Genomic DNA, 11974 nt, shown 5'->3' on the forward strand with positions numbered 1-11974 from the left:
TTTATGAGGTGTTGCATCTAGCAATCAGGTAAAAGGTGGTTTTTTATGTTTTTTTTTTTTTTTAATTAGAGATCTTTCTGAGGTCCAGATATGAACTCAAATAATTAAGACAAAATTTTACTCTAGTACATAATATCAAATTATATCTATGCCACTTAGAAAACATTCACATATAAAGAAGGTCAATGGTTTTTAGAAAGAAGCATAATGACTAAACTGAAAATTGTCAACACAAGGCAACATATTACTCAAATGTTCTTGACACTAAATAGATTTTCTGCCTCTTGCTGTTGATACATGGATCATATGTAAAATAAGAAGGTCTGAACTAGAGCTGCTTGAGGTCTGCCAAGATTTACATAACAGAAAATGTCTGTAGTAATTTCCAATAGCAGCCCTGCTTTGTGAATGAAACTGGGGGGTGGGGGCGGGGGTGGTGGGAAGCAAAGGAAAGGAAAGGCTAAGTGCCAGGTCTGTGTGTGGCGCTCCTCTAGGGAGAAGAACACACCTTTAGATGAATACTGGGCTCTCAGGAGTCTCTCTGTAACAACTAGATGCTCGGATGAGGCAGCCTCTTAGGCCCTGCTCTTCAAGTTTTAATGTTTTATGCAGCTTCCTTTGTGGGTCATCCCATGAATTTAATGCCTGGATGTGAATTTAATCTCTGAAGTCAATTTTCTAGTAAAAACATGTAATTATTCTTTTTTGAATAACATATTTATGTAAATAGGTTAGTGTTTATTTCTATGAAATATGGTAAAAGCTAAATTATACATCAAGTGTTCTAGTATGTCTTCCTTAGAATATTATTTTACTTAACACATAAACTAAATGATCACTGGGGACTTTGTTTCCTCTGGGTAGTTGTTGCTTGGAAAAGAGACATATGGTTGCATGCATTTAAATTCTTCATTAAAAATGTTTACAGGAGGGGGAAAGTAATATACTCTAAAATGGTAAACATTATAGAGGGTTTCAAAATCTAGCTCCAAAGAGTTTTATATCATTACTTTACCACTTAGAAATAAACATTATGCCTAAATAAGTTGTTTATACAAACTTCAAGTAACTCACGTCCCTGAGTAAATATTTAGGCTGAAAGTATTCCCAAAACATTTAGTTATTCTAATTTACATGGGATATAGGGATAGAGTGTATTTAATCATGTTATTAAATAGAATTTTAAAGAGGCAAACATGATTTTTGCTGTTTTATTCTTGTAGTTGATAAAAATGTAGATTATTTTATTTTGTTCTGCAGTTAAAAATAACTATATTGGTTGTTAAGAATTAATTTCATCTTGATTTAGTCTGATTTTGATTAATGTCCAATTCACTTAAGTAGTCACAGCTGGCAGCACAGACAGTGTTCATTCTGTAATGGGTATCATTGGCTGCTCTGTTTCTTCTACCATCTTTTGTCTGGTCCACCCCTTCTCATACAAAAGTCAAAATAGTAAGAATAACAAAGCTAGTTCAATAAATAAGGTAGTTCAGCAGCTTCTGGGGATACTAAGATCCCATCTAAATTTAAAAATTAATAGTCTAAAATAGCTTCATTCACCTACAAAACAACAAAGACTATTGTTTGAAATATTGACTGATCAAAGAGTGGGGTGGCAATGTTTTTTTTCCACATATAATAATAACAATAAAAACTTTAGATATAATGTTCCAGACACTATGTGAGATAAGCATTTGTTAGCAGTACTAGAGGACCATGGGAGAATGGGAGAAGGAAGTTCTAATCTGTTTAAAGATCTAACTGGCCAGTAGTGACTTAACACCTATAATCCCAGCTCTTTGAGAGGCTAAGGCAGGTGGATTGCTTGAGCTCAGGAGTTCAAGGCCAGCCTCAGCAACATGGTGAAACCCCATCTCTACTAAAAAAAAAAAATATAAATTAACCAGGTGTGATGGTGTGTCCCTGTAATGACAGCTACTTGGGAGACTGAGGCAGGAGGATCACTTGAGTCTGGGAGATGAGGCTGCAGTGAGCCAAGATCATGCCATTGCACTCCAGCTTGGGCAACAGAGCGAGATTCTGTCTCCAAACAAACAAAAAAAGGGTCTAACTCATGTTCACATGTTCGCATTAGCAATGGCGATTATTAGCAATATGTTTCATCCCTCTTGGAATTTATGGTTGAGTGGCAATAACAGACATTTCTTGGTAGTCAGAGATGCAAACTTAATAAAGGGTGTACCATTAATTGAAGTCCAGTTTTTCTACTTATGTTGCCTATTCATATGCTTTAAAGGTAATGGTAAACACATGCCTTTACCTAAGACATGGTTTCTTTAGACTTCCTAAATGTCAAATTTGTTTCAGTCCCCAGATATCATTCAGTAATTATGCCAGCAGTTCTGTTGTAGTAGCTTTAGAATATAGATCAATGCCAATGGTGCTCCTGATATCTATATATCTCAATTGTTAAGACATTCAGGACAATCAATTATCTTTGAAAAAATAGAATGTTTCTCATTTGAGTTCTGGTTACTACCATTATGATCCTGTCAAATAAAATTACCCAATTTTTTTATTCCTTTGTTTTATGAGGAGATTATACAAATTAATATTTTTAAAAGGTGGAAAAAGTGAGCAAGGGATACAAGCAGGAAGTTAACCAGAGGAACCCCCCAAACCACACACACCTTATTACACTCACATACACACAAGCACACACACACCCCCTTCCTTTAAACAAAACAACACAATAAATTGCCAATCAGCATAGGAAATGCATGACCATCATAATCAAAGACAAATGAAAACATTAAGATTCCATTTTTACTTCTCATGCTAAAAAAATAATAAAAACTTTCTATTTACAGGTGTTGACTAGAGAGCATGGGAAAAGTAGACATTCTTGTACAGAGTAAATGGGAATAGGTTGGGTTATTTATTTGGTTAACCACCCTGGGGGACAGATTTTGTTTTTAAAATTATAGTAAATTTTACTTTTTTGTGGGTAAAATTATATGGATCTTAACATGTGAATAGATTACCTGGAACCACCACTATATTCAGAAAAAAAACAAAACAGCAACAAGAAAACAAAAAAACAGTTCTATCATCCAAAAAAACTCCCTTATACTATTTTATAGTCACTCTTTTCCTCACTCATAACCCCAGGCAACTTCTAATATGCTTTCCCTTACTGCAGATTTTTCCTTTCAAGAATGTCATATAAATAGAATTATATAGTATGTAACCTTTGAGACAGGCTTCTTTTACTGAGCATAATGCCTTTGAGATTCAACCAAGTATGTATCAGAATATCAGCACTGATAATCTTTTGAAAAGTAAAATATATTGATTTTAATGAAGTTTAGCTTGTTTTTTTTTGTTTGTTTCATGCTTTCAGTATTCTAAGAAACTTTTATGTACTTCAATAAAGCAACAATGTTCCCATTTTTTTCTAAAGGTACTATAGTTTTAGATTTTAATTTAGATCTTTTATCTATTTGGAGTTAAGTTTTGTGTATTGCATGATGTAAGTAATATTCTTTTCCCTTCCACTTGGATATCCAGTTTATTCAGAATCCTTTGTCAAAAGACTTTCCATTCTCCATTGAGTGGCTTCAGCTCCTTTGCCAAAAATCAGTTGACCATATGCATGGATCCATTTGTTTACTCTCTATTCTGTTCCATTGATCTGAGGAGCAGATCTATAGAACAAGTTTTCCAAAATATCAGACTGTCTTAATTACTGTAGCTTTATAGTAAGTCTTGAAATCAGATAGGTAAGTCCTCCACCTTTGCTCTTATACTCTAAAATTGCTTTTCATTACTCCAGGAGTTTTAAGAACATTTCAGTCATTGTATTGTATTTTTCAGTTTTAAAATGTCTATTGGGTTCTTTTTACAATTTCTGTTTCTTTGCTGAGAATGACTATATTTTCATTCATTTTAAGTGTGTTTTCTTTATCTCTTGGGGCTCAGTTATGATAGCTGCTTGAAAGACTTAGACCTATAGTTCTAAAATCTGAGCCATCTCGGATTATCTCTGATTATTTTTCCCTTGAAATGTAGTCACATTTTATGCTTCATTTTATGTCAAGTGATTTTGGATGGCATCCTGCACACTGGTACTAGAAATGGTCCTGAAAAGCAAACCATAATAATAGGATTCTGAATTTGGACAACTTGCAGCCTGAAGGCAAAAGAATCATACTGCTGGTGAGAAGAAGGGTGCTGGTGACAATGCAGCAACCAACAGCATCACAATTGCTGATTCAACAGGGTGAGGGGATTATTGAAATGAGGTATAAAAGGAAGGTGAGGCAGCGACTAATGTTTTGGATTGCACTTAAACAGTATGGGGACAATGGTAGTTAAAAGGACTATGGAGTTGACTGGGTTTAGTTGATAACATTAATATCCTTAAAGAAAGAAACTGATAGACTCAAGAAACACCTATAAACTCAAAGCACACAATGTCAGAAAAACTTCCATTGTAAAGGTTAAGAGATCTTTATCTCTTGAAGCTCAAGAGCAGCAAAGCTAAAAATTAGGTTCAGTGTAGCTGTCATGCCAAAGCCAAGGCTCTGATAAAAAAAGATTGAGATTCTGGAAACTGAGATAAGGACATTTATATGGATAAACGTAAGAATTTCTGCTATCTGAAGATCAAAACATTATGAGGCCTTCAGAGACCAATTTGTTTAATAACGGGTCCAATGAGTCTATGAGCTCCTCCATGTGATATCTCACCTCCAAGCATGAGATAGAAAAACTTACGCATCTGTCCTTGACCTAAGTAATAATAGCAATTATATAAGAAAGGTGGAGTGTAACAGCCTATATTAATCTTTTCTCATGCTGATAATAAAGACACACCTGAGACTGGGTAATTTAAAAAGAAAAGAGGTTTAATTGTCTCACAGTTCCAAATCTCTGCAGAGACCTTCCAGTTATGGTAGAAGGTGAATAAGGAGCAAAGTCACATCTTACATGGTGGCAGACAAGAGGGCATGTGCAGGGAAACTCCCATTTATAAAACCATCAGAACTCATGGGACTTATTCACTCCTATGAGAAAAGTATGGGGGAACCACCCCCATGATTCAATTATCTCCACCTGGCCCCTCCCTTGATACATGGGTATTATCACAATTCAGGGTGAGATTTGGGTTGGAGACACAGCCAAACCGCATCACACCCTAAAACTGTTCCTTCTCTATCCGCTCAATGAAGGTAGTAAATTGGAAGCAAAACCTTAGTATCTAGGAGAGTTTTGAAGATTAGTACCATCAACAAAGATATAAAGGACAAAAGATGTGATTGTCTGAAATATATCCACTTTTTCTTTACAGTTTTAGATGGATTATGGCAGAATTTAATAGACTACATAAAAACTTAACCAAATGGTAGTTCCAATCATAAATGCTGCACTAGTTGTGCTATGTTTATGGGAACAGATTAGCACTTGGTATGACACTTCTCCATCCTCACTAATACCCTCTAGACCAGTGATCTCCAACCTTTTTGGCACCATGGATCAGTTTCATGGAAGACAATTTTTCCATGGACTGGTGGTGGTGAGGGATGAAACTGTTTCACCTTAGAGCAACCTAGATCCCTCCCATGCATAGTTCACAATAGGGTTTGTACTTTTATGAAAATCAAAGAATCTAATGCCACCACTGATCTGACAGGAGGCAGAGCTCAGGCAGTAATGCTTGCTTGCCCACCACTAACCTCCTGCTGTGCAGCCTGATTCCTAACAGGCCACAGACCAGTACTAGTCAGTGGTCCAGGGGTTTGGGACTCTTGAGGCTAAGACCAAGTTATATAACAGATGACCCAGACTCTCCTGACACATCTGTTGCACCAACTCCTTTTCCTCAGTTAATACTTACGTTTACACGGGGGATTCCTTATTACTAACAAATAAGAGGAAAAATCCTCAGTTCTATTTCATAGATGTATCATGTTTATATGCTGGAGCTAGCAAAAGTCAATTTCTGCCTCATCAAATTCACATGCCGGGATGGCTCTTGAAGGATACTAGTGAAAGAAAATCCATCTGATGGGAAGGACAGGAGATTTGATTATTTGCATTGAATGGAGGAGATATGACCCAAGGTGGATCTGCACTAACTCCAGGTCCATAAGAAAAAGCTTGCTTGGTTTCTCAGGAGCTTGAATGGAGCAAAGTTGGAAGATTAAAGACAAGAAAATTTGTGTGGAGACACGTAGCTGAACCTATGAAAGCGGGCACAAAATATGTAGTTTTGTGTCTTGTGTTAATGTCCACCAGAAAGCATGTACTGCAAAGGAGGCATTTTACAACTACGTTGATAGATAACTTGTCTGTTGAATAGCCTCTTTCTTTGGCCACTTTCTTGAGCTTATATAATGGGCCCACATAGAATGTGTTATTAATATTATGGCAGGAGTGAGATTCTGAGTGGGTACAAGAACATGGACTCTGATAAAGGCTGGTCATTTATTGCCACTGCTTGTGCTCAACTTGCCATTTGCAGAAACTAACACTGAACCCTCAAGATGGCACAATTCCCTAAGTAGATAAGGTTGATTACACTGGGTTTGTTCCTCATGTAGGAAACAATGATTTGCCTTTACTTAAATTGACATCTACTCCAGATTTGGATTTGCCTTTTATTTCTGTACTGCCATTTGAGGGCTTATGGAATGCCAGATATATTTACATGGGATCCTGAATAATATCATTTTAGACTGAGAGTATAGTTTTATTGTGAAGTCTATAAAAATGTGTACATAGTCATAGAATCCACTTGTCCTACCACAGACATCATGCTTTCAGCCTAATAGAGAAATGTAATTGTCTATCATAAGCTCAGCTATGACACCAGTGTGGGTTTAACATACTACAATGTTGGGTGACAATCTCATAAGATACCATATATGTATTAATGGTGGGTGATAGATGGTTCTGTTTCTCCAATATACTAGTACAGGAACCCAAGGATAGGTGTATGATCAACCTCTTTCACCATCTTTCCCAATACTTGTGCTTCTCATCTTGAAGCTTTAGGCTCATCTTGTATAGAAATCCTAATTCTCAGGGTGGAGAAGGGCTCTTCCTCCAGAAGACAATAGTATACAATGAACTTGAAGCCTGAACTATCACATGATTATTTTGGCCTTCTTATGCCAGCAGATAAACTGGAAAAAGTAAAGAGCTACCATTTTGGTTACTGGCTGGGGTAATCGACCCTAATTACCATGAAGAATTAGAGGTTGCATTAAAATGGGAGAGAAAATAGTACACAAAAGAATACGACTCGAGCCCAGAAGATTCATTAGGTGTCTCTTGGTGCTGATTTGCCCAGTGACGACATAAACAGACAATTGCACCAACCATGGCTAATAAGAGTGAATAAAGTGGAGACTCCAATTTCTCCATGCTAAAAGCCTGAATCACCACAAGCAATGTAGACCTCATAATACCAGCCAAGAGTGAGGCAAATTTTAAATGGAAGTGATGAAAATCAATCAAGTCTTCAGTACTAACTGCTGCAGTGACTGTCGCTTATTCCACTAACCTTCCTGTATTGTGTTTTTGGTACAGTTTGCCACTAACTACCACCTGAAATCTCTGTGACTTACATAGTATGCTGTGGTTACAAGCAGTGCAAAGACTCTGTTACACATCTCACAAAGTCTTGGCCCACCTTTTTTTTCTGGCCATTCCTACAGTAACTACTTGATTACAGGTGGAGCTTGATAGCACCTCACCTAATCTGCACCATCTGTATCTTGCTTTCTGTTTTGAGGCTTCTGTAGTGATGGCTGGCACACCCATGCAGGCTTGCTCAGTCATTCTGGTACATGCACACTTTGGAAGTCTTAATGGAAGGAAGTTCAGATCTCCTGTGAACACTTGACCAATGGGAAATGACAGTAAAAAATATATATCCTTTTCTGTATCTTGAACAGACAACTTTGAAGTCAATTATACAAAGTTTCTAGCAAGGTCTTCAGAAGAATTAAACTGCCAATGCCCACAGCTGGAACCGGTTGCATAATATCTTGGGGGTTGGTATTCTTCTTTTCCTCTTTTGTTCATTCAAGTCCTGATACTCTGATTCCCTGGGGACACTTTCCACAATGAACTATTTCTATGAAGATCCCTGTCTTAGGCCCTACTTTATGCGGGAAAAGTCACTTTGGAACTTTGAGCTTAACCTCTTGCTGATTATGAAGCCACTGTAGAGTTAAATCACTGTACAGGTGTAAGTCCTTATCATTGTTTTTATTTCCCATTGCAGTAATTTTTAACGGGTGTGTCTCAGAGCTCTGGTCTTCAGAGGTCCTTGCTTAATAAGAGTTATATGTTTAAATACATTTTGGAAATGCTGAATATGTATATCTCTTAGAGGCTTATAAAATGCATTGTCTATTCGAGGTTATAATAAATCCTATAGCAAGTAATCCTATTTAATTTTGCTTAATTTCTTATTTCCCAAATTTATTTGACAAGGAAGCTCTGTTTTCACGTATTAAAATCTCACAATTGTAGTGCTCCCAGAAAAACGTTTTGTAAAATTCTGTTATTTTAGAGAAAGTCACAGGAGCATGGAGTACTTTGACTTAAGTCCTTGATAAATAGTTTTTATTAGCAGTTTGAAGATCCATTTAGTCAATTTGTCCAAATGTCAGTGGACTACACATAAGAGTTAGGAAAGGAGTTTTGTTTCCCATTTCAGAATCTATTTGATTAAGTAAGAACTAAGAATAATCCTTATAAACAGGTTGTATAGTTCGGGGAGAAAATGATTCCTCCCTTATTTTCTGGGGGATGCCATCAATGAAAGCGTGTAATTTTAAAAAAATCTGGGCAGGCATTTGTTACGTAATTAAATATAAAATATGTAAACTACTGAGCACAATGCCTGGCTTTTAGCAACTACTCAGTAAATATTGACCTTTTTTAAAAAAATATAACTATTATTGTGATTATAGTAGTATTTATAATTTCTGTGAGGAGTTAGAGCAAGGGGTTTTCAACCCTGTTTATCTATCTGGATCATTATTCAAAATGCAAAACCAGAAACTTTGGAGTGAAATTTTGTCATCTGCATTTTTGAAAAGCTTCACTGGTGAGAGCATAAAACTACAACAAATCTGAGGTTAGCCTAAAAAAATGGTTAGTGATTTTTAAAATGTAAAGTCCTCTAGAATTAAGGGTCAATTCCAATATATGTTAATAATACTGAACAAATTTTAAGTTGTGGGGTCGGAAAGGAAGAATTCAGGACTTTTAGCAGTATTGTTCAGGCAAATAAGGGAAATGATGCAATACAGCTTGAGAGGATCCAAGTTCAGCTGTGAAAAAAAGTGCTACTCATATTTTGCCCAGTACTTAAAGTTATCTGTTCTTGGAATTTTAAATGTTTAATTGTACTGTTTACTGATAACACATACATCTTACGTCTGCACTTAGAATCAAATTGCAATCTTTTGCATGTGATATTTATTTTTTGCTTCGTATATTCCTGGAAGACATAGCTCCCCAAGGTTGAAGGAAAAGGTATACTGCAGATCCGGTTCCAATGAGAGAAAAGACAAACTGGCAAATTATCTCTGGATGTTTTTCTCTTGCTGAGCTTAATCTCTAACAATTTATTGTACAAGAATAATAAACAATTGGAAAATACGGGAAAAATTATGCATATAATCAACAACAATTACCGCAGTATTTAAAACTTACCAAAAATGGTAGGACCTATGTAAAAATAATTGTAGAACATGGTTGAGAGTACACAAAAGGAAACATTTCTTCATAAAAAGCCTTAAAATTTTAAATACTTAAACTATCCCTACATTAATCTGCACATTTAAGTACATCTATTCAAGACCCTAATTTTGTAAAAGAAAACACAATATTATAATTCAAAATTTCACCTGACAGAATAAATGTGTGAAAATAGACTGGATAATATACAAAAAGAAAACAAAAACCATAGAGTAATGCATAGTAGACACTATAGTTGTCTTCTTAATGATCATTTCACCCTTTTTCCATGGGTAACAACAATACAGTTTGGAAAATAAACTCAGCAAAAGGAATATTGGACTAATTCCAACCTCCTTGTCAGTGCCTGGTCAGAAATGGGTGTATTATTCAGAGATGCTAAAAGACTTCCATTTTAGATGAATACCTTAAACACCCAAATCAGTTTTAAAGCCCATCCATATCCACCAGAGATTAGACAGGAAACAGAGCTATTGTGAACTGTTTGTTTGTTTGTTTGTTTTTTGTTTTGGTGAGACAGAGTCTCCCTCTGTCATCCAGTTTGGAGTGCAGTGGCGCACTGCAACCTCCACCTCCCAGATTCAAGTGATTCTCCTGCCTCAGCCTCCTGAGTAGCTGGGATTACAGGAGACTGCCATGACACCTGGCTAATTTTTGTATTTTTGGTAGAGCTGGGGTTTCACTGTGTTGGTCAGGCTGGTCTCAAACTCCTGTTTCCTCCTCGAATCTAAGAGACTTTATGACTAGAGTGGAAGTTATACTACATAACTTCTGAAGTTGGATCACAAAAAATGATACAGCTTCCACCTGGTGATCTTGGGACATGTACTTTTAGAATGCAATCACCATGCTACGTGGAAGTTTAAGCCACCCCCACATGAGTCGTGCTTTAGCAGGGATTGTCAGCCATTAAGAAATTACATGAATGGTTAGGCATTTACATTCTCCTTTGACGTCAAGTGCATTCCTGCTACCTGGTTTCCCCCAGCCTCAGTGAACATGGCTTCATTGGAATCATGGAATAATGTAGCAAAGACAGAAACCCATGTGGTCTAATCTTAGAAATTATTAGCTCTGAGATATTACTGCAAGATGGATGCAAGAAACATATTAGTTAGGCCCTCTCAAAGCAAGTCATTTTTACAAGGTCATGCTGACTTCCCACATTGCAAAATATTTCAAAATCTCTTTCGGAATCAACATCCTCTAGCAATTTTCATACGAAAGATTGTCCTTCTCTATGGACATGGAGAAAGAAATAATTGATGAAATAAGCCTAAAAATGAGAACTTTGTCCTATTTCCCAGTGTGGATGTTTGTCCTAGGAGGTCTCATAAAACAACCTCATCTTTCTATAAGCTCTTGCCATCTCATAACTTGTTTTGACATTTTTATTTTACTTATTTTAAAAATTTCAACTTTCATATTAGATATGGGGGTACATGTGCTGGTTTGTTACACGGGAATATTATGTGATGCTGAGGTTTCATCTATGGATACCACCACCCAGGTAGTGAGCATAGTACCCAGTAGGTTATTTTTCAACCCACCCTTCTCTGCACTCTAGCAGTCTACAGTACCTATTGTTCCTATATTATGTCTATGTGTGCCCAATGTTTAACTGCTACTTATAAGTGAGAACATGTGGTATTTAGTTTTACTTACTCATTTGCTCTGGAAAATTTCTTAGTTGATTCTAGGCAATTCCAACATCTTGAAACCAAAGGTACAATAAAATTTCATTTGCCCTGAAAAAATCTTTTATATGATAAGGGTTCCTAGAATGACAGTTATCAACAGAAAACAACCTTAGGGATGACTAAGAAAATGTAACATGGTGGAGGCTTGTACAGAAAATGTCTAGAAAAAGAAGAGAGAAGAGGGTATAAATGTATGCACACAGTATGTCTAAAAGATCTGTAAAATTTTTTTGAGTGAAAGGATGAATAAATAAAAACAACCATTACTTTCACATCTCTACCCTAGGTGCATAGTGTGGAGCATACCTGCCATTTAATATCTACTCTTAGAACATTTATAGATTTTTTGCTAATGCTTTAAACTAGTGTTGAGAAAAGTTTGGTGGGGCTAAATCTTAAAATTTAGAGACACTGAGTTTTACAAATATAGGCAATTAGCATTTTTAAATAATGAAAAACATAGTATCTTATTTTTATTTCATTTAAAATTTTTTTGATAGCTTTTGGAGTACCAGTGGTTTTTGGTT

Source organism: Macaca mulatta, chromosome 12 (assembly GCF_049350105.2).
Source record: "Macaca mulatta isolate MMU2019108-1 chromosome 12, T2T-MMU8v2.0, whole genome shotgun sequence".
Taxonomy (NCBI): domain Eukaryota; kingdom Metazoa; phylum Chordata; class Mammalia; order Primates; family Cercopithecidae; genus Macaca; species Macaca mulatta.